The sequence below is a fragment of the Falco punctatus genome, assembly GCF_963210335.1.
Source record: "Falco punctatus genome assembly, chromosome: 6".
In the NCBI taxonomy this organism is placed as follows: Eukaryota; Metazoa; Chordata; class Aves; order Falconiformes; family Falconidae; genus Falco; species Falco punctatus.
The window spans coordinates 51,950,502-51,971,898 of record NC_137585.1 but is presented as its reverse complement, the minus strand read 5'-3'; the positions used below and the strand labels follow the sequence as shown (position 1 = coordinate 51,971,898).

General features: G+C 36.2%; 1 protein-coding gene across 2 annotated transcripts in view; it reads right to left on the bottom strand.

Moving 5' to 3' along the window:
* Positions 1-21,397, bottom strand: part of ARID2 (AT-rich interaction domain 2) — a 107,134-nt gene that overhangs the window by 56,275 nt on the left and 29,462 nt on the right. The gene's annotated exons all lie outside the window — the stretch shown is intronic.

The following is a 21,397-nucleotide window of genomic DNA, read 5'->3' as shown; positions in this document are numbered from 1 at the left end:
AATAGCCATTCACCTTGTCTTGGCAACACAAAATAAAATACTCATATAAAGTCACAACCTAACAAAATATCACAACACGCGAATGCTCTTACGTCACACGCAATTACACACTTACTCAAAGCTCTTTGCTAAACTGGAATCTTTCCCAACTGCAAAGATCTGAGTACTTCGTTTCAACTGTAAATACTTATCTTGCATGTTTCTGAAATTTAGGAATATTACACACTTTTCAGACCGAAATAAAAAGACAAAAACACTCTTTAGACTTAAAACACTAAAAATGTTATAATACCTCATATTTGCATATTTCATTGTAACTGTGCCAACAGAAACTTTGCTTATGCACTTAATGCAAAACACATCAGCCATTTCTAGAATAAGGCATCAAACTCCAGACTCTACACAGGCAAAGTACTATCTTAATTATTGGAAAATGTTCCTTTCTCTCTGGCCTATTATTAATGGACACTCTTTGCTACATTCTGGCAATACTTAGACAAGAAGGGCTGATAAGGTTCCCATAGGAAGCCTAGTAATTAGAAGGATATTATACAAGAGAATAGTATTTGTAGATTTAAATCTCATGAAAACAGCAGTCTAAAAATAGGTTTTCTAGATTTTGGCAACTGCTCCAGCCACCATGGTAAACATTTCCACAATACCTCCTTCAGCCTTGATTGTTCAGCAGTTATTAAATAAAAGCATAAAACACAGAATAAAATAAAATTATTGATTTCTAATGCTTATAAAGGCTGCTTCTTAAATTTACTGAATCTGTAAGTCTTTTATAAAAATACCTTGCCATGCCATTTTTTCACCTCGTGTAACTATCTGTAAGTTCATCATTAGATTCTGCACAGAATCAGCAATTGTAACAGTTGTGCTTTTCTGTCTTCATCTTATGAATCAGTCTTTTCCTGTAATTAAATCTATTCACTATTTCTCTGCTCATCTGTATTCCACACTTTGACCACGTAATCAACACAAATGTACTCATTTATATGTCCCTATTTACGTGGCAAATCATACAAAACCATGACAATTAATTAATTCTTGAACACTTTACCAGATGAATCAAACATTCCTGAAAAAAAGTGAGAATGGAATTTTTTTAAAAAAACACCAAACAACTGATTAAGAGGATCCTGCTGGGATTCTGCACAATAGGAACATAAATTCTTTAAATTCTACATGGAGAAGAAAAAAAAACTGCCTTGGGAGAGAGTCCCTTCTTTATCTCAAGATCTTACCACAAATTAGTTTGTAAGAAGGAATGCAATCTGGCCTTCATAACAACTTTCAACTTAAATCTGTATGTTTTAAATAAACACAAACATACCCAGACTGAAGCTAAAATAACAACTAATTTTACCTCTTTTGATCATGTTAACAATACATAAAATTATAGGCTTAAAGTATGCCAATGTATTCTGAGAATGCAGCTAAGTACAATTTTAGAGATGATGATAAAGAGGTAATGTATTGATTTAGCTGTCTGAAGTTGTAAAGGCTACACATCTATACTAGTGAAATCAACAGTGCTGTGGAGCATTCCCATGCATGGAAATGAACTGCTCGTACCACTAAATTGTTAGAAAAGGGCCTGACACAATTTCTGTCCAGGCCAATTAGCATTCTTTCAAGCAATTTAAAGGCACTGTTCAGAAGCTACCTGTGGTCAGGGTACCATTCTCAGAAGTAAATTTGGATATAGCCACCTGTTTTGGGGCTAAGAGTATGGACAGGAGCCATTTTGTGTTAATTAGCTTCAGGGACACTTAATACACTGATATAGATGTAGCCAGAGAAACACTGAATGCTACACAGATGGCCTCTGGCTTAACGCTAATTCTGATACAGCATGGGGAAAGCTGAACCATAGATGAAGCATCGCTCCCTTGGAGAAGGTTTTTAAATTACCAGTGACATAATAAACATGAAGAATTTATACACATTTTCTTTTTGCCTTGTATGACTGCAATGTAGGGCCATTACAACACATACAAAGATAAGACAGAATAAACGGGCATGATGAATTCAGATAAAGCCCAAAGACCAGATTTCCTGTTGGGAAATGCCCATCTCAGACACTGATGATAATAATTGCAAATTGCTTTAAATGTAGAAGGAAATTCTAAATATTTGGGGGGAGAAACCAACAACCCTACTTTTATCTAACAAATTACTCAATGAGAATGCTGTTCTGAAATATGTAGTCAAACCACTCAAACTTTAAGTTTATTTAAAACTGAGTAGACATACACTAAAAATGTGTGGTGCATACAGGAAGAGAAATTGTATTCTTTTATAGGAAGGCTAAAAAACAGAAAACAGTATTAATAGTATTCAGATACTAAGTATTAGAAAAGATTTGGAGGATACTGAGTGCCTGCTGGTGGTCTGGGGTTTAGAGGAGATAAAACCTGATCCTCCACTGTGGACTGACCAGCCTTTTCAAATCCTGTGTAAACCCAGTAAGGCTTATTGTATTGCTATTATTTTGAACAGATATAATTTGTGTGAAGAGAAGTGCTCTGCAATTAGCATACTGTGTACAGTATGAGAGGCAGACAGTAGGTACTTTAAGACTGAAAAAGTTCATTCTGTAAAGCAACAATTTCACATTACACCTGTATTAAGCAATACATAAGAAATGAAACACTTCCCTGGTTAATAAATAATCTAAATGTTATCCTTTTATTCTCAGAGCCTTCTTCTGAACTGTACATAAATTCTGAATAATACTAGATGCCACCATCAGGTTGGACGGAGCTTTGAGCAACTTGATCTAATGAAAGATGTCCCTGCCCTTCACAACAATGCCCCGAACAGATGGCAGAGGGGCAGACTAAATGATTTTAAAACCTAAATTATTCTATGATTCTGTATTATTCTAACAGATATGACTGGATTTGTTGCTTATGCTTCCCCCACTCTTCCACTTGACTTACAGCGCACAATATCTGGTCAAGACAATTAGGTTTTTAGAAACCCTAGCTATAGGTTCACAATAGTGTACTTCCACAGAAAATGGACACTTTACAGAAGTTTCCAGCTAAGACCAGCATATGGTACTTGTCCCTTTCTTTAAGTACTCAGTATTCTGAAACTAGGCTACCTCAGTGTCACCTAAGCTCTGGACATGTTTGAAGATTCTTCTTCAGGCCAGCAAAACCTTCTACCAAGAGGCAGAGCTCATTTCTACAAAAGAACAAACTTTCTCAGAAATAAACTTCAAACAAGACATTAAAAATAAATTTTCAATATTTTCTGCTCACATGCGACATCATGCTTTGCAACAGCTGGGTAAAAAAGTTTATCCTTTAGTAGTATAAAAAGCATTAATCCAGCAATAATAATCAACCATCTGGAAAGATTATGGAACAAACCACATGCAAAACTTAACTTCAAGAAGTATCTTAAGGTGATCACACCTTACTGTGATGATGTCACTACTACTAGAACTTAACGAGAATAAAAATGGAAGTCCTTTGGGATTCTTTTCAAGAAAACTTAGTAAGACATCTCTTAAAGATTCAACTTTTTAAGGTCTTTGTCTACTAGCAGAATGAGAAGCTTAAAACCTGTCCAGCAAGAAAAGACGTCGGGGGGGGGGGCCGGCAAAAACTGCCTTTCTTCCTACCTCCTTTTTTCCACTTTAAGAAACTCTTGAGCATTTGGGTTCTCTCATCACATATGCCCTTCTATTAAGTAATAATCAATTCTCCTTAATCAATCCCATTTTAAATTTATTTTTCTCTTTTTTAAAAAGAGCTTCTGCAGAAGAGCCTACAGCAGTAGATATTTCAAGCAGCTGCAGTGTGGCATTGCCATTATTCTTGTCATTTTCAGAATTATATGAACAGCTACAGTGAAACCAGCTCAGGTCTTGCTCATTTCTAGCACCTGAAATTCAGAAAAGTTAGGAATGAAAAAAATGTTCTAGTTTTCCTTGTTTGAAGACTCAGGAACACAAAAGTTGAATTACAATTTTAATTCCTTTAACAAAAATCACAGTCTGAAGAAACTGATTTAATTTTGTTTCCCCTCTGTTCCAAGGGTTAACAACACTGTCTTTGCATGTAAGAACAGAATGCTTTGAAGTGAAAATGCACAGGAATTGTGGTCAAATCAATACAGGTATTTTAGCTTTTCATTTAAATAAAAATTGCTTAAGATAACTAATATCAAGATTTGACATAATATTTATACACACCAAAAAATGACCCTTTTTATAGTGTTTTGTTGTCATAATACAATTCTCTGCTTTTATTTCTGATTATGTAAAGGAAGAAAAAACATGTGATTTGCACTTTAAATATAAAATACAAAGCATTTAACACATGCTGAGGTGCATTCAGGTATCTTCTAAATCAAGAAATGGCGTAATACAGAATTTCAAGTGTTCTCGACATCTCTGAATACAAAATTTCTAGTGGAAGTAAGGACTGAACACATTAACTGCTTATTAACAACATTTCCTTTACTTTGACATCTTCTGCAAGTTCCAAAGTAGTAAACTAGGAGTTAAACACCATCAGAATCACTCTTACCTAACAACATGTTCTCAACTCTCTGTTTATACTGTTTGATGATAAAATAATACAATTATTTCAATACACTAGTATTCTTTGCTTTCAAACACACAATAATCTTTTGAGGGAGAGTAGAAGTGGTAAGGAAATACATATGAGGAGTGCTTGGAGCTGAAAAATGTTCTTGAATAAACCACTTTAAGGTATTTTTAGAAGCATTATTAAAGACATAATAAAAGTACTCCCTGTAACTAAAACAGAATCAAAGTGATGCAGCTCTCAAAAACAATTCTGCATACCATGCAAACAGGGTCAACACTAGCACTGAAAAAATTCATTAAAGCTGTGGGCCATCTCTTCAGCAAACTGGTGTTAGCCTACCCCATTCATTAAACTAGGTCAATTGATACAGTTATTTAAGAGTAGGAAAAGTACTTTAAAACCATGGATGGCCTCCATGTCATAAGGACCACATTACCTACAATTTTCGTATTTTACATTCTACTCTGGTAGTATTATTTGTCATGTTGTGCTTGGTTCCTATGACAGTAGCCATACCAACACGTTTCCATTTAACTGGGGAAAAAAGTCACTTCCCATTCTGCACAAATAAGGAGTACTGTTTAAGAAACAGGATACAAATAAACCAATCCGCTTGGATAGAGGGAAATTGCTATTTCCTAGATTGTTTTGTGTTTGTTTTTTCTAAAATAATATTAATACAAGAAGGAGAATTTCAAATTACTTCTCAGCAACGTGCTTCCAAGTTTAATCTGCATGGCATCTGCACACAGCAAGCAGGGTTTTTTTAAATGCAAGCACTTATTTTTCATCATGAATGCGCTTGCAAACTTAGGCGTCTCCCTCAGTACATGAAACATTTTCACTAGTAAATTCACAAGACTGTATAGTATGAGTCTTGAAATGCACAAAACACCCTTTTCTAAAGTCAGCCTGAAAATTTAATAGTAAAATAAATACAAACCTAAGCAATCCTACTTAACAACCTCAAACCACATTTTATCCACCTATATTTAAACCAGATTTTTAAAAGTATTTTTTTCTAAAAATAAGTAATTCTAAAGCTTACAAGTTATATTTGTCTTCATTAAAGGTTGTTACTATTACTTAATCAAAAGATAAAGATAATAGTAGAAGGCATCAATGAAGTGCATCTAGACATTCAGCTAATGTAGAATTGCTGATTTTTTAATTCTATTAAGAACTTTAAAACCAGCTACTTTCTGAGTTCATTTAGAGTTTGTAACTCAGTGTCATACAATGCTTTAAGAGCAACATTATCCATATGAAATATAATTGGAATGCCAACATTTTACTTTTTGCACAGATATTTTTTCTACTTCCTGTCTAAATAATTTAGGTTTTACCTTTCCTACCTGTTGAAGCATATTTTCTTTATTCAAAACATGCACAGTGTAAGCATTTAAAAGAAAAATGAAAACCTGGTTTTCCTTTTATAATTATGAAGAAAAAAAGTAGGCAAACAGAAGATATACCAGCCCTAAGACATGTAGTCAGATTTTCAGATCTTCAAAGGTTTATAAGGACAAGTAGATGGGCGACAAATAAAGTTTGCACAAGCACATAAACACTTAGGCATCTGCTTCCCACTGACTTCAATGCAAGTCCATCACTCACCCCACCAAAACCACTCCTGCTAGTGGAAGATGTTACTTAGCATCTCTTTGGATCATTAAATGCCTTTTAAAATAGCGACTCTGACAACAAGAAACAATTTGTAAATCGCCAGCTGCACTTCATATGTCCCTAACTTGATAAATTAATTTTTAAGTCAGACTATGTCTAGATAAAACTTTTTAATGTATCCAGTATATTGAAGGTACTTTTTATTTAATAAAAAGAGCACAAATTCCAATTCTCATCCAAATACAGTTTGACTGAAAACATGAATAAAAGTTAATAATTTTTCTTAGTAAATAAGAAATGTCTTTCAATGTTTTCTAACAAAAAAACATCGCCCCTCTTAAAAAAAAAAAGGGGGGGGGGGAGCAATTATCGCACTACCTAGCTGCAAAAACAACTGTGCTGGTATACTGTATCCTCCCCACTGAAAAAAAGAAATGCCACGTTCAGGCATGCACTCAGTACAGAAACAATTGGAACAATGCAGAAGCCACCAACCTCTACTGGAAATTAGCCTACTTAACCTCTGCCAAGTAAATCCATTTCTGCTTCAGGCAAAATTAGTAAGGTTAGCTCAACCACTCAATTTAAACTAATTTGGCTGGGTTTTCCTGCAAAAGAGCAGGAAATGCTCCCAATAAACTACTCGTCCACCTCTGCTACAACAATTCTGAGTCCAGCAGAAGTCAACAGCAAACAGCTCAGAACAGTGAAGTTTTAAATTGTTAACTAGTTTTATGAAGTTATCTGTCTTAACAGTTGAAATAAACTGGCTTACGTTGTACTACCATCGACAAGGTATTTACAAAAGGTTCCTCAGGTTAGTAGGTTGTAAAGGAAGGAGTACCTGCCAGCTGGCGAGGGGTATCGATCAGCCAGGACAGATACAACTGTTGATGTCAGATCTCGAAGAAGTCTGTCTACACTCGCAGAGTAAAGACCATCTTGTGATTGCAAACTACTATCGCAAACAGTTGCGGCTAAAGTTTAGGAGACCGCTGGTTTAACAGTAATTTTTCTTGACTAGTCTCAAATCTGTGTCTTACACAAGCTGTGCATTAACCTTGACCAATACGAATATGGGCTAGAGCCCATATCCAGTTTTAGCATCACTTGTGCAATCTGCCCTCTGTCTTCACTGCCAAGTATGCAACCAAGTTTGTTTGGTAGGTTTTGGTGGTATTTTTGTTTTTGGGGTTTCTTTTGTGTTTGTTTTTTTTTTAATGGACCAGAGGCTCTAACTGATGCCCCAAATGATCTGAACATTTATTCTGGCTAGGTTCCTTTGGGAAAGGATATGGAAAGTATTATTGAATTACTAAATACTTATAGAAGTTTTAAGTTCCCTTGTAGCAGGAGCATACCAGATGAATTACAACAAATTTATGCAAGATATCCAAGCAACTAACTACATTTCTAGATAGTGAATTTTACAACACATGGATGACTTAAAAACAACATGCTGTGGCCATTATAGGGAAAAGATTGTTTTTAAAATGAAAATAAAGCACCCTTAGAACTTCAAGTATCAATTTACATATTAAAAAAAAATCACATGTAAGTCATGCTATAGGAAGACACAAAAAACTTTGAAAAGACAAAAAAAATTAGAAGAAAGGGATTTAAGACTGTAAAAAATAGTGAGATAGTGTGGAAGGAGGACACTGATTTATGAAGTAAAGTGAAGACTGGGAGAGCTCTATACTCTCTCTTAAACACACTATGCTTGTAACAAGGGGGAAAGTATAGCCAGAAAACAGAAAAGGAATCAAAAATAAAGTTTCCTGAAGTCAGAAAATACAAAAGATTATAGTAAACCACATCCAAGATAAAGATAAATCACATCAGACAAAGAGCAGAGGACAAGGCAGGCCTGAAGCAAGAGGGGTGCAAACCTAGCGTGTGGTTTGGCTACAGTACGGCAGCAGCTGACTGTCAGAGGCACAGAGACCTTTTTGCACAGTACAGGTTAAGAGGAGATGAAGAAGAAAATGAAATGAAATTCACTTTCATGTGAAACAAAGGAAGATCATAAATTGTAACAGCTGATGGGAAAGGAAAAAAAACCTGCTAATTTCCCTCCCAGCCACTTTAAAGTTACTATGATAATGGTATAATAAAATCGTCAGGTAGAGGTTAGCACCACATTCCAGGCCTCCTTCCCCAGCCCTACTAACGACTGCTCTCTGAACATTAAGAACTAGTTCCATTCTACTACAAAAACTGTGATGAGAGGGAAAACAAAAAACAAAAAAAAGGGCAGTCAAATTAAAACCTAGCTTTGCCATGGGCCAGCTGGCTTTGCGTAAGTTACTTTGCTTTTAAGTGACATCTGTAAAAGGCAGATAGTGATATAAAGCACTCTGTGATGTACATATATCCTAAAAGAGCTAGGTACTGCTCAACTGGAGTAGCTTATTGAACATAAATCTACATGATAAAAATAACTCATTAAACGAGCCTCCCAATATTTTCAAATTTGGAAAACTACAAAACAGACTGAATGCAAAAACTGAAGTTAACATGATGATCTCATGCCCTTCTAGACTATCAAATTTAGTAATATAATACGTATATAGCTTTACAGGTAAAGCTTTTCAGCAACAGTATCCTTGTAAGCAGTTGCTCATCCTTCCCAGCATTTCTGCCCAGTCCTGCAATCCTCCAGCACAGTCTTCTGCCACATGGCACCATACTAATTTACGGACTACACAGCAAACGTGACCAAGCTAAGAAATTTCTGAGTTGTTTAAAAATTACTAGGGAGCAACAGAACATCTGCCAGGGTATTCTCTCTATACTTTCTCCTGCCCCAGAAAAGGTAGAAGGGAGGGCCAAAGGATTTCTGGAAACCTTTCTTCAGCCTCCTGTCTATGATTTCAAGCTTGTATTATCCTCAAGATGTTTTTTGAAGTAAAATAACTAAAAAGTTTAAATTGTAATCATGATGAAAGCACATAGCTTCATTTCAGGTTTACAACTGCTGACTGGAATTATGAAGTGATTAAAGTCAACTTCAGTAATTTCATGATGCAACAAAAAACCCTGTTATAACAGCGATTACCTCATCCCTGCACTGTTGCTGCCTATGGCATGAGAGCACTAGTAGTCCGAAACAGTACATAAAGAAGCCTAAAACTTCAGCTGTTTTATTTTTAGCCATGCATACATCAAAATGACACAGTATTATGAAATACTGATACCCATTTTAAAAAACGGTAGACATTACAATAGCAACTGAAATCTGCCTTTGTATAAACACATCGGTGAAACAGCCTTAATTTTCTGAGGAAAAAACATGTTAAAAGGGAGTACAAAAAGAATATACTTCTAACAAAGCAGTAAGAAGTAAAATACAGCATGCTATTGTAACATACAGTTGAAATCAATTACAACAGTACCTCAAATTTGTTTGACCTCACACCGGGCTAGGGTCAAAAAAGCGCCTGTGACTAATAGCCTGTGGCTAAACTAGTAACAAGGGATTACGGCTAGCTAATTAGCCTTTTCAAGAACAAAAAGATAAGCAACGTATATTCAGTAAAAAGTTGTAATTACAAGCATGCCATAGAACACAGCCCCTATCACAAATTTAAACTAAAGATGTAATTTCATTATCATCCACATTTCTCCAGTGTCAAATTTTTTCATTACCAGATCTGTACCCCTAGAAGTTAGTGGAAAAATAGGGACATTTATTGGTACCATACCTGTAACTTCCCTGTTTTAGAAATCCGGCACTTTCAGACTTGTCTACACTACTACTAGATCAGCCCTTTCTTAATTAGGGTTTTAAACTGCAATGTTTAGCAATCATCAAGTTGTGCTACATGTTAGCACACTGTACCTTAACAGATGCAAGTACATTCATCAGATACGGACCTAAGTTTTAGCCTTAGACTGAGCAAACCAACGTAAGGTGCTGACAGACATGCAGCAACAGATAAGTATCAGACAACTGAAGCTGTCGCCACCCAGCTGCCTGCCCCTCCCTTTTGATAAATGTAGCTGTTCCTAAATGAAAGCATCTGATGCACTCCTGAATCAGCTCATGAATCACTGTTGCTCTCAGTCCAGTGTATTCAAGGAAGCAGACAATTTTACCTGAAAATAGTTAGGTGGCTCAAAAAAAAAAATTCATGTGCACATCCGATATCACTGCTTGGAAAGTGGGACACACGTAACATAATAGCTTCATAACAGCAATAGCTTCAGCCAGCTGATGTCTATTACACTACATGTCTGGCAGAACCAATAGCCTCCAAAATCTGCTCAGAGAAGGCCCTACTCATTCAAACAGTATGCAAGCAACGCAGTTTGGGTTTATGTAGAATATACCTGTTACACAACACATCTGTTACATGACCTTGTGGACTATTTAGCAAGTGTAACTTTTAAAATTATTTGAGCAAGCATAAAACTCACTCAAGAAATATAAACTGCAGAGAGTGCAGCCAGCTTGCCTTCTCCAGCTCCTTCACCTACAATTTCTGCTACAGTTTCACCCTATAGAGTCAGGAAATAATAGATAAAGCTGTAGTTTCTGACAAAGTTCCTCCCTTGAGTCAGAGGTTTTTCCAAACAGGAGGTGCCACAGCCCTGCAGGGATGTCTGTACTCCTGCAGCAGAGTCATCACCTCCATCCACTCAGCCAGGCTGCCCACACAGTAATTAAACTACACAGATGTGGAAGCAAAGCATGTGCTCATTCGGCACAGACCTCTTCAGTATCAACAAACTCAGGCAGGGGGCAGCGTAGGAGCTTATATTTTCCACCTTAGTGTGCCTGCAAAACACAACAAAGGGTTGCATCAGCAACCTACAGAGTAATTCACCCTGGACTATGGCACTGGCAAGAGAGGGAGGAGCAGGAAGACATCCAACTTATAAAGTCACAGTTAGGATCCAATCTAGATTGAGCTCATAACTGTCAAATAACTACAGCGTGACACATGCTTACGCTTGCTTTTGTTATTACTGGGAGGTGGTGAGTTGTTTTGGGTTTTAACTATTTTAGTTTTATTTTTAATTGCCACAGCCAAAATAACAGATCCACTGAAAGGATGTTATTAAAAAATAGTTTAGAACCATGCATTTACTCCCATTGACCTCGCTTCACGGGGCCTTACAAGAATCCTACCACTTTAACTGTTTTATTACAATACAACCAACACAGAGCTGACAGATGGCAGAAATTAAAATATGACTTGAATCAAAGTCAATTTACTTATATCTCATCTTTAAACTGCTCTAAAAATAGTTTATTTGGATTCAAATAAAGGATGCAGACCTTAGCCATTCCTTTAATGACATGGAAACCGTTAATTGGGTTTTCTAATGTCTCACTATTTTAAGAGCCATCCCTTCATTAAAACCAAACCAAAACCCCTAGTACAGGCTAGGAATTTATAGCTGTCACACAAATTTGCAGACAGTTAAAATTAAGCTGTACCTCAACTTACTAATTAGCCTTAAAAAAACCCACCCACCCACCCAACCAACCAACAAAACCACTCATTGTTTTACCTTCAAGGTGATGTTACTGTGGTTCATTTATTACTTGATAGCCAAAAATGTATTCTCCCTAATGAAAAAGTATTTAAGACATCAGTAGTTGTTAAAGCTTGTTATCTACTATACTCCTAAAAAACCCAAAACCCCCACAACCACAGTCTCAAAAAAACCCACCTCATTAAAAACATAGCCAGGATATTTGATTAAATAATCAACAAGCAAACATTTCCTTAATTAGCTGTTCAATGGAAGACCTATTAAAACACAGTGTTGATCATCTTTGGAGTTCAAACCTAGACAAAATCACCCAGTGTGCAGAAATCCATATCGAAAAATGACAGCGGGTTTTTTTCCCCCCTTCAACTTTTATTTTTTAAACTTATTAAGACTGGAGAAGGTGGTTCACAGCAAACGAAGCAGATCTAACTGCAGCTGCTGTATTGATACTTTCCACTGGCAAAGCATTACTGCTCCCTCTGGTGTTTGCCCGACTCTGTGCCAAGCCCTTTCAACACACTACAGTAGCAGAAAACAATTTTTTTAAAAAAGCACGTAGGTGTGTATACACGAGAAGAATTCCATGTCAACGTGCATATAAAGAGATTTCTTCACAGTATAGTGACTGAAGCAGCTGCATTTGGGGTCAGAAAAGCACTGAAGCTGGCACAAAGGACGATGTGACTGTAAGAGCCAGAAGTTAGATCAAGTTATGCTATTCCAGAAAAGCAGCTTACACTATGGGTAAATTACACTTCCCAGACTATCCAATCTAATAGACCATTGCCATCTTTCACCCTCACTAGCTGTGCTATGCCATCCTACTGCTGCTGCTATACTACTTTGTAACAGCTCTGACATGCAAACTATTCTCCAAGCCAACTCTGCTCAGTGGAAACTCTGACAATACCCTGCCTTTTCTTTCCTTCTTAGATTAGGTTTTTTCCCCCACATGAATAAAACTTCATCAGATCTCAGGGTGGGGGATGTATCTGTGTGTGTGTCTAAAAAAATGCCAGGGCCAGTGACAAAATAAGCAGTGGGGGTTCACAGCTACAGACAGAAAGAAGCAGGAGCTCTTTGCATCACCACTGGTAACCCATTACATAACTTCTGACTTTTTATGCAACTTTAACCCAGAAAAATGTCAGTGTTATTTTACTTTCAATTATCTAATAAAGATCTTCAAATTAAGCATGAAGTATGTCTTGTCTAGGAAATTCTTCTGATCCCTCTCATCACCCCAATGTAAGCCATAGGAAGTTTGTTACATTTTCAAGCACTACTGAAAATCCCAAGTGATATGATATGCCAGATGCAAGTGTTATTCCACAGAATCCAGTTCCAAGTGCTGAAAACACCTGAAAACACACAGTCAAAACTAGAAATTATAACACTTCCTTATGTGAACGGTAATATCCAGTAGCCAAAAGCATGGCACACTGGAACTAGCAGATGTGATGCTAAAATACAGAAATACCTTGACACTGGTTTGTCCCAAAAGAAACCTGAAGTGACCTACAGTAAGTCTGACGCATGCACAAATGATTTATGTCCTTCTCTTAACAAATCACAGTAGAAATACCTGTACCACAAATACATGATGAAGTATCTAATCCGTTGATCAAACGGCCTTTGGCTACAGCAGTTGTTGCTAATATTCTCTATATGCCAGCCAAATTATGAGCATTTTTCTATTACATTGAATACTACATGGCATGACCACCATTCCTAAGGAACAGAATTAGGATGACAATAACTGACATTTAATATATATCTAAACAAGTAAAATGTAACAGCTTAAAATATTTTTAATTTTAAATATATATCCAAAAAATATTTTATTGGATCAGGTTTCATCCTATGACTGGCAACTCTACTCACAGTTAAAAGAATGCTACTTAAATATCAACCATCAGCTGAGCGGCTGTATTTTGGCTAGTCACTCAGAAGGGTAACGCATTTAAATACTCACAATTAAGCTTTGATGTTAACATCCTATTAACCTGAACGGAAAAAGTTCACTCCTACACTACTGTTGCCTGAGTCTAGCTACTGATGCAAGGCAACAGTGAATTTATTTAATCAAAGAGAAAGGGTGGGGAAAGATACTTCATTCCTCAGAATAAGAGACAGACCTAGATTCTACATTATCATTAAACTGATCACATCTAGTTTTGTCTCAGGTGTTACACACTATAAGATAACACAATTAAACAGCCAAGTGCATATTGAAAAAGAAAGGTAATTGTCTGCCTGTAACAGTTGCAGCAGAAAATAGTATTTACATGCAAAATGCTGATACTTAGCTGAAGGTGTTAGAAATCCTTAGAAAAGACTGCACCCTGGTGGAAGATTTGTTAAGTTGCTGTAATATCTACCCGGTGAAGCAGTGATTCGTAAGCTTTTGTTTAAAATCTAAGTTTTGTAGTAAAAAAATATTTGTACACATTTGCATGAAAAGCCCTTCAAGAATGTGTTGCTTCATTTCTTACAATGCTTTGGTTTCACGTGCCAACTATTCATGGCATTTCAAAATACTAAGCTTAATATTTAGAAGTAGTTTTATGTAACTAGATACATTTCCATATCTGTATGCTGTGACACCAAGAGTAGAAGGCATAATTTTCTGTAAATTTTGTTTGTTCTTTAACTGTAGCAGGTTAGTAAACACCAAAAACCCCAACCAAAAAACAAACAAACAAACAAACCACCAAGTAGCATACCAAGGGAAGACACAACAGAAAACAAATTATTTTAAAATTGTTCCATGAGGAAAGGAAATACTGAATATTGGGTCTGTGCTTTATATCCCTCATTTTCCCTTAACATGTTCACTTCTCCCTTTTGGCCCAAGCAAAAATTCTTAACATTACAGTTCAACATACCCTAAGCTGTCTTCCACTCTCTTGATTTCAAACTTCACAGTCACTGCTTTCTTCTGTGTCTTTACAGATCTGAAGAGTACTCCCAGCTCCCCCATACCCACCCTCCAACGAACCAGGCAAGAGGCAGCATGTGCTGTTGTAACTGGTTCACAACATGCAAGCTGGTATGCATGGACTGCTGAAAACCATTTCACCTGGAAGGCATGCTGTTCAAGCTGTCCCTAACCCTCCCTCATTGCCAACACTTACAGGGTCCCTTTCGTTGATGATTCTGCTAATTATCAAATCAGTTATTGGAGTCTGAGGCTTCTTTCTATCTTGGAGAGGACAGACACACAGTAAAATCACATGAAAAACATTATTCATAAAATTAATAAAATTATACTAAAAGTATCTGGAAACTAACAGATACACGTATCCACATATTACATAAGAAAACAAGCAAATAATTACAGTATTTGCTTGCACTAGTATTTTACTGACACTGTATTTAGCGTTAACAAAGGAAATACATTTATGACTGATGGAATGGACAGGTGGGATGACCAATTTTGAATCTGGAGTGAACACATACATGAGCTACCATGACACAGTGGCAAAAGGAAACAACATTCATAGAGCAGCAGGCTAGAATCCATTTAATGTTGGGTTGCCTTCAGTTAAAATAATGGATCTTTTCTAAGATACCAGTAATTTAACATAATGTACCACACCCATATTCTGTACTGCCAGCAGGCAATAATGGGAGAAGTAGACTGAGATCATCATGTGCAACATACTGTTACAGTTTTAACAGCTGTATTTTTACATGCAAAATAGTACACTCGACAGAGCAGTGGTACACTTAAAGAACTGACAGTGCATTTCCCAAACAGTATTCCTGCTACCTTAGAGCAAGTTTGCACTTCCAACTTCCTGCCTTCTAATTATGAAAATCTCTTCTTTGCCTTGCCTATCCTTGCACCTTTCAGATTTACCACTGCAGTCATGGATCACTACGTGTGACAGTAACAGCAAAAACTCCCACTTAATTCAGGTAGCACTGGTCTTATTTGTGCAATCACTTTAAAATGCTGCTGACATGTCAAACAAGGCATGGGAAGTTCAGCACCATGCAGGAGTTGCATTAACAGCGTTAAAACAGAATTAAAAGTGGTTAATACCATTGTATGTTAATGCAGATACAAACCATATTTACTCTCAGAACTTCATCAGAATGGCTACTCTAAAAGCTGAACCATCTAATTCGGTAAGTTTCAAGTACAAATAACTATGTGGTAGTCAAGCACAAAGGAAGATGGGTAAGAAGAAGCCCTCTTTTGCATCAGCTCAATGCCACCTGTGCTGCCAGCCTTCCACTTCCAATTTCATACTGCAAGTTCAATAATCACATTAACAGTTACATTAATGTAACCCAGTAGTTCTTTCACTACTGATCTGAGTTCAGTATAATTAATAATATCCTTAGCATTTAAAAAAAAAAATAACTCATGTGGACTAAACAATCAATTGTAGAATATGCTGTATTATGAATAAGTCAATATTGTCATACTTTCAATTGTAAAGAAAGTACGGTACTTTAATCAGACAGTGCTATCACACAAGACTATTTCTTATTACCTGCATAGTTATCTTACTTAAGAAATCATAAAACATGTTTTTACAACAAAAAATATTTTTCAAAAAATAATCGACATACATACTGTAGAGATCAAAGTATCTGTTAATGATTTTTTGTGAAAGATGGAAACAATTCTAGAGGAGGGAAAAAGGCTTTTAGTATGTCCTTAAAGTAGTTGGCTCCCAGTGAATGCATATCACTTTATTTAATCACTGATACCCATAGTTTCAGAAAAGCTGGGATGCAAGCCAAAAAATAGCAAACCTAGCAAACAGGGCTAGAAAGAACTTTACAAAGATTATCTTGACCATGAACCCAAGATCGCTTACGGGTACTGATCAGAAGGTATCCCTTCCTGGCAAATGTTAGTCTGATCTGTTTAAAAAATGCCATTCAAGGAGATTTCATGGATTCTCTACAGTGACATGACTACCCACTGCTTATGTGAGAAAACTTTTAACAACATTTAATATAAATCCCACTTGCTTCAGTCACCCTCTTCCATTGCTCCTTGTCCCTCCTCCAACAGTCACAGAAGACATTTTAGTGTATAGCAGGCCCTTTCACATACTAAAGAACTCTACCATGTCTCTCTTGTTTTCTCTTCTGTAGATCAAACAAAACATTTTTCTTCCAGTCTTCCCTCAAATTACATTTCCAAACCTTCTGATCATTTAACAGTAAGCGTGTGTAGGTAGATGGATGGGATAAGGGAAAGAAAGAAAAAATACTTAAACTGCTCAAAAATATGTAGAAAACACCCTAACAAAATTTGCACTGAAAAAACCCACCACCACCAACAATAAAACCCACTGAACCAAACAACAACTTTCTAAGAATTATGAAATACTCATGCAAAAAGAAGGAATACAATGAAAAAGTATTGGTATCAAGATGCACTGGTATCAGTATCTTTCATGTTACTATACTGTTAAGCAAGCAAGACAGGCTAAAGATGCTTATGGAAAATCAGCATGTTGCACTTTCAATTTAAATAAGGCATACTCTTATCTTTCTCCCGTTTTCCACAAAAATACCAAGCCCACTGTGAGACCAAACTATTCTGATAAAATGATTATACAGGACTTCATACAATTGAAGGAAACATGGTACAAGACCTTATGAAATAGACAACTCTTAAATTCAGACCTTATTTTTTTTTAAGTGCCCAAAGTTTTCAAGTGTCAAAGCATGAGTTTTCACTTCTCCTGATCCCTGTTGCTGCACTCTTGCAGTAGTCCCCCTGTAGTAAAAGCCACTCTAATAAAGTGAAGTGAGATCAGAAAAAAAAAATCTGTAAGAATTATAATCTTACCCAGTTTACATATGGATTCCTTCAAAAGCTTTAGGAAATCACTTAACGTCCCTTTTACTTCAAGTAATCTATTAACATCACACTTTGTTTACAAAAGTAATAGATACAAAGAATAAGATATATTTCCCCATCTGCAAAATGCGAAAAAGTAATTTAAATTATTCTTGCAAAGTTTTGTTTATGCTTCAGAAAATACTCTGAATTTGAAAGCAACATTTTTTTTTCATATTATCCTGTTTCACATATCATATCCAAAGAAGCTAAGCTTTGTTTTAATTTAACTGAAGTTAGAAATAGATCAGCAAAATTAAGGGGTTGGTTTGTTTTAGGAATGTTGCAGATACTCTAAATACCAGGAACTGGCTCAAAAGAAATCCATACATTTTAAGACACAGAAACTGAGAGATTAAATATTAAAACAATCTTAACTCTGCCCTGCTGAGCTCTATTAAATGCTATGAGAGATGAACATTCTGATTTATGGGTTTTGAGCATTTGTAGCCCAATCTGTCCTTTAAAAAGATACCTCCTTTTCTCTTGTAGCAGGAAAGGAATCCAAAAGAAAGGAATACTAAATCCCTGCATCTGCATTTACTGGAAAACAGCCCTACAAGCACCAGTGTTCACAAGAAACATAACAGGCATGCTATTTCACCTGCTGAGATAGCATATAACTGCCAAATCTCTAGATGAAGAGAAAACATGACTTAATCTACGAAGGAGAACTGACTGACTACAATTACACAGAAGTGAACTGCAGAAGCAACAGGTGAAATTACTTCAGATGTCACAGTTAACACAGCCTTAGCTATTTATCTAATCTTTGCTATAGATTTGTGACTATTACGTATAGCAGCAGGCAGCTCAGGATAACTGTAAGCTAAATTATTCAAGGTACTATATAAAAGATTTCAGCATATGTTGTCTGTATCTAAAGTCCGAATCATTTACCTCTTCCATTACTAAGTTAATTTAGGTTAGAAAGATATTGAAACAGAAGGTTACGTTTCTCAATCCAATTCTTCATTCATTTCTGTTCAGACTAATTGAGTTCACTTATTGAAAACTCAGCAGTTTCATTATATACTCCAGAAGTACTGGATATTCTGCAGAGGACAGGCTGCATTCACCATGCAAAACAAATGCAGAAGTCCTTCTTTCAGTTCAAAGCTAAACAGAACCAGTGCTCCTGAGTCACAGTCAAGGCCAAGTACTTTTGCAGCACATTCTGCTTCAGGGTTTTACTTTTAATATTATGCTAAAAAGAAAATGAGGCATTTAAAAAGGCCATGTATGAACTGTGGTTTTTTGAAGCATTAGGTATTCCAGTGCTGCATCAGGAACAGCAGGGGGTAGTATTTCAGTGCTTTTAAACCCAGGTACTTTTCAGCAAAGCAAGTCTGTCCCTGCATTTTCCCTCCTACATTACCCTTCAACCCCCCCACCAGATTTCTTCAGCAGTTACCTGGTCCCGGCTGCATGCCATCCAGGCAGAGCTGTCAACCTTATTCCGAGCTGCTCTAGGCAATCTGGCGACCACCTGGCTGTTCTTTTCTGCTCCCTCTGCCTTAAAGATCTTACCAGACTTTTTATTTACCACTGTGGAAATCATTAGCTTATAAAGGGGTCACCTCACATTGCTAATTTGCATCTTCCTAAAATAGAGACTCAAAATCGGTTTTTTAAAATTAAAATATTAACTTGTACTGCACCGCAACCACGTCCAACATTTTACAGACTAAAAGAACATTCCTACCATGAGTTTATAGTCCAAACAGATCAAAACACCATTTAGTGCAATATAGAATATAGCAATTTCGTGCATGTCATTTGTAAAAAATGTTTCCGGCAAAGAACTACTTGAATTTTCCCAAACTGAGACAATACTATCCTACCTAGGTTATGAAAGTAGACCACTAAACTTTCAAGTTTTATTTGTAATAGGCTATGTTCCCCAATATTTAGTAATCACATTAAGTATTCCTTCGGTTAGCTTAATTTTTCCACGTGTAACGTTAGACAATTCAGATTATGTGTTTACATTGCATATATAGTTACAAATATTTTACCCCCCTCAAACTATTTTTTTAGAAGTTTTAGAGGTTGTTTTTTGTTGTTTTAATATGTCCCCATATTTTATTTTTCTTTTTCAGAGTTTATCCTGATACACACACCCCACCCTCCCCTGCCCCCAAATCCAACTTTGCTACAAATAGCCACAAACATTTGTATAAAACGTGCCATCTACTATTTTGCCAAAAATTTTGTTTGCAATTTGAGGACACATTATCGCATTAATTACCATGACTGCGATTCAGCATTGTCTTTGATTCCATTAAAAAGCTGATTCCCAGTTTTCCAACAGGATAAATTTAAGTATCTGAGAAACAGGACACATGTTTATTTTCCACCTGTGTGTGTAACATTTTATTTGTATTAGCTCACTTACATAGTCATTTAAGGACTTCTTCCTTAAAATACAGCAAAAAGCTTGCATAAAATACATGAATACTGTTTCAAACCAATTGGTTGTAGGATGGCCAGTAAGAATTGTCCCTCTGATGTTATAATTTGTTTAGGGGAAAAAAACCCAAACAGCTTCAAAATGTAAAGCTCAAAACTTCAGAGTTGCAACAAAATTTCCCTTCTGTAAGACTTACTCTCTCACCAATCTTGCATTTAGTATGCAAAAGCAAAAAAGGAAAAAAAAGTAACTTTGTAATTAATTTAAATCACCATCATCGCATACTATACTCAAAGGTGAGCAAACTCTGTGATTCTTCTGTATATTACCACACTGTGAGGATGCATCTTTTCAAGCAAATGAAAATTAGTGCAAAATTATTTTATTTATGGTCATAGAGGATCCAAAAGAACATTCACTAAGAAAATGTCAAGTCACAGAAATACTATATGCCAAAGCCACTATTTACTCCTCCCATCTCATTCAAGCTATCCTACTCAGAAATTTTTAAATGATGCACAGATGCCATATGATGCCTTCTCACAGTGGCTGTTTCCACACTGAAGATACAACTGTACTATCAGTTTTAACTGATTTAAGAAAACACTGACCCTAAACAAGCCACCCTACCACCTTCTATCTCTTAAGTAGATTAACTGGACTGAAAACTACTTTTTATCCACAGATCTTTCAGTTCAATCAGCAACCCAATCTGAGGAGCCAGTGACAATGCAAAGTAAGTTACAGGAATCAGCAGAGGAAGACAATTATGCTTTTCAAGTCAGAAGGGAACTGTTACCTGCATCATAGTAGCTGGCATGCTATGAGAATGAAAAGTTTATCAGCAATTAACCTCCACAATCTCCTCATGATCATTTTATCATATTGTCAAAAGAAGGAATGCACAAGAGCAAGAAGACAAGAGACCCATTGGTGGCACACACAGGATTGCCGACTACCAGAAAGATCTGGTAACTATTTTTACATAAAATCAGTTATAATGTTCTAATCACAGAATACTAGGGTTTGCAGAAACCTTTGAAGGTGACCTCGTCCACTGCCTGTTCAAAGCAGGGTTAACTTCAGCGAGGTTGTTCCAGTCCCCATACAGTCACATTTTGACAATCTCCAAGGTCAGAGATTCCTCAAGCACCAATACTGAAATAAAAGTAGCTAGTTGTATGCATTTCTACCACTACTTATTTGAAAAACATGTGCCCCCTACAAAAATTATTAAATTACTTTTCAGGCAATTACATGACTTTTGAAGCACATTATACTTAAATACTTCTCAGACTTTTTGAAAAATATATGTAAAACAAACCAACAAGGTCAACAAAGAACCTACCCTGCTTTTAATAATCATATTTTTAATAATATTCATGAGAATCTACAAAT